This window comes from Triticum dicoccoides, chromosome 5A (genome assembly GCF_002162155.2).
Source record: "Triticum dicoccoides isolate Atlit2015 ecotype Zavitan chromosome 5A, WEW_v2.0, whole genome shotgun sequence".
Taxonomy (NCBI): domain Eukaryota; kingdom Viridiplantae; phylum Streptophyta; class Magnoliopsida; order Poales; family Poaceae; genus Triticum; species Triticum dicoccoides.
The window spans coordinates 453,266,189-453,269,235 of record NC_041388.1 but is presented as its reverse complement, the minus strand read 5'-3'; positions in this window follow the sequence as shown (position 1 = coordinate 453,269,235).

The window sequence follows — 3,047 nt, the reverse complement described above, 5'->3', positions numbered from 1 at the left end:
ACCACATACAAACTTCCTTTATAACCCTAGCGTCACCAAACCTTAAGTGTGTAGACCCTACGGGTTCGGGAACCATGCAGACATGACCGAGACGTTCTCCGGTCAATAACCAACAGCGGGATCTGGATACCCTTGTTGGCTCCCACATGTTCCACGATGATCTCATCGGATGAACCACGATGTCAAGGACTCAATCAATCCCGTATACAATTCCCTTTGTCTAGCGGTATTGTACTTGCCCGAGATTCGATCGTCGGTATACCGATACCTTGTTCAATCTCGTTACCGGCAAGTCTCTTTACTTGTTCCGTAACACATCATCCCGTGATCAACCCCTTGGTCACATTGTGCACATTATGATGATGTCCTACCGAGTGGGCCCAGAGATACCTCTCCGCTTACACGGAGTGACAAATCCCAGTCTCGATTCGTGCCAACCCAACAGACACTTTCGGAGATACCTGTAGTGCACCTTTATAGTCACCCAGTTATGTTGTGACGTTTGGTACACCCAAAGCATTCATACGGTATCCGGGAGTTGCACAATCGCATGGTCTAAGGAAAAGATACTTGACATTAAAAAAGCTTTAGCATACGAACTACACGATCTTTGTGCTAGGCTTAGGATTGGGTCTTGTCCATCACATCATTCTCCTAATGATGTGATCCCGTTATCAATGACATCCAATGTCCATGGTCAGGAAACCGTAACCATCTATTGATCAACGAGCTAGTCAACTAGAGGCTTACTAGGGACATGGTGTTGTCTATGTATCCACACATGTATCTGAGTTTCCTATCAATACAATTATAGCATGGATAATAAACGATTATCATGAACAAGGAAATATAAAAATAAATAATTTATTATTGCCTCTAGGGCATATTTCCAACACGGAGAAACGATGGACTTCCTCCCTTTCCCCCGGCGGACGGGATGCGGCCCGATCAGTGACCAACGGTGAGAGAGAGAGAGAGGCCACCGCACTCCCTTTCCCCCAACGGACGGGATGCGGCCGGATCAGTGACCAACGGTGAGAGAGAGAGAGGCCACTGCAGCCTTGTGTGAGATACTCTGAAGAGCGACAAACCAGGCACGCAAGGCTCCATTGTATATAGTGAGCGGACTACCATTTTCTCCATAAAAATCGTTTTATATTCTGTGTACGTGACATTGAGCGCTATAACTTTATTTAAAAATAACGCGGCAACGCGTCAAGTCGAACTTTGTTTCGTGTAGGCGTGGTACACGACCTCCCTAGGTAAACAACCGCTACAGGCGTTCAAATTAGCATGTGGGCTGCCATTTCATAAAGAAATGAGCTCCACCGTGTACCCGCGCGGGTGTGGCTGGGCATGAAGCGTGAGTACGTGCATGGTGCACCTATTCTCTTCTTGTATATGTACACCACCTACGTGGGGTTGTGTGAGAGAGATACAAACCTAGAGAGATATAGTTTGTGGGTTCTTGAGAGTTTTTTGGGGGGTGGGGGTTCAATCAAAAAATGTAACATATGCAATGTGTGTGAAATAGAGTCCTGGATATAACATATATATAGAGGGGGCGATCCACGAGAAGAGAGTGGAGGTATCACCGGCTTGAGGTGTCCATAGAATCGAAAAGAGGGATGATGTGTGTGTGTGCACGCGCGTGATCGATAAAGAGTGCCATCGAATTTGTGTGTGCCCACGTCAAATATATAGAGTGGCTGGCCTACTGGAACGTGAGAGGGGACATGTGCAGTTTGTCTCTGTGGCATGGATACCTACCTGCAGCGCTCGACTATCGGTGTGTGTTGGGGGAAGAGGGAGGCCCAATTAACTATATAGGTACAATGGCTGGTATATGTGTGGAGGAGGAGAGAGGCCTACCTCATGTATTAAGGAGATCGATCTGCCTCATGTATTAAGGGAGATCGATCGGCATCCATGCATATGTGCATGAGAGGAATAAGGTTGGGAGAGAGACAGAGCTAGAGTGTTGGAGCGGGTGGTAGTGAAGTTGCTTCTAACAAATGGTGGGATAGTCTTGCTAGACAAACGGAGGGCACGCCCGCAATATCAATAAGAGAGGAGATGGCTGCTTGTTGTCTGTGCGCGTGCATGTGAGAGACGGGTCAGGAGGCATGCACGAATGATGAGTGGGGGCGATGTGGCTGTGGTAAGCAGACATAACTACATAGGAAGATCAATCTCCCTTTGTTAGAGAAAGGAGAGACATAACTTGTGAGGTACGTCGATCGATTGGGGGGTAGTTAAAGTCGATCCAGGTATATGTTGGGAGATCGATCGGTATACATGCATGTGTGTGTTAGAAGCAAACGAGGCACGAGGAGAAGGATAGAGATAGAGGGATGCATGTAGGAGGTGGTATGAGAGGCATACTATATCGAGCGGGGAGGAGTGTGCGAGTACGAGAACGATGAAAAGAGTGGTGGGAGTGAGGCATGGATGGTGACAAGAGAAGAGGGGAAGCTTGTGTTTGTGCTAGGCACACCTGGCTACAAAGGCATATCAATCGATGTGTGCCGTAAAGAAGGAGCTGGGGGCCTACACAAACCGTGGGTGAACGACCTAAAGTGAAAATACGAATTTACGTGATGGAGCTAGAGAATGCTGAGGGAGGGTGAGAGGGATGCGGGCGTGTGCATGCACAAGAGAAGGTTAGCGCTAGCTACAAAGATAAGAGGGTTGTGTGGGTGTAAAAGACGAATAGAGATCATATATACTTCATTATAAAAAGCGAATTCGGATATGTGAAGAATTTATCATAGTGTTTTAAACCGACGTATGTGTGAATATATATAACTGTGATACACATGGTGTGTTTATGAACATGTTATACTACATTTAATATATTTTATCTCTATTCTTATAAAAAAACGGAGTTGTTGGTGATGGTGTGCCTGCCATCCTGCATTATAGGCCGTCCGATTTATATCTGGCGGATAGCAAGGAAACTATGATGGTTGAAGTTGGCAACAATCATGATTGTAGATTCTTATTGAAATAGAGAAACGAATTCAAATTTAGTTCGAATTGCAACG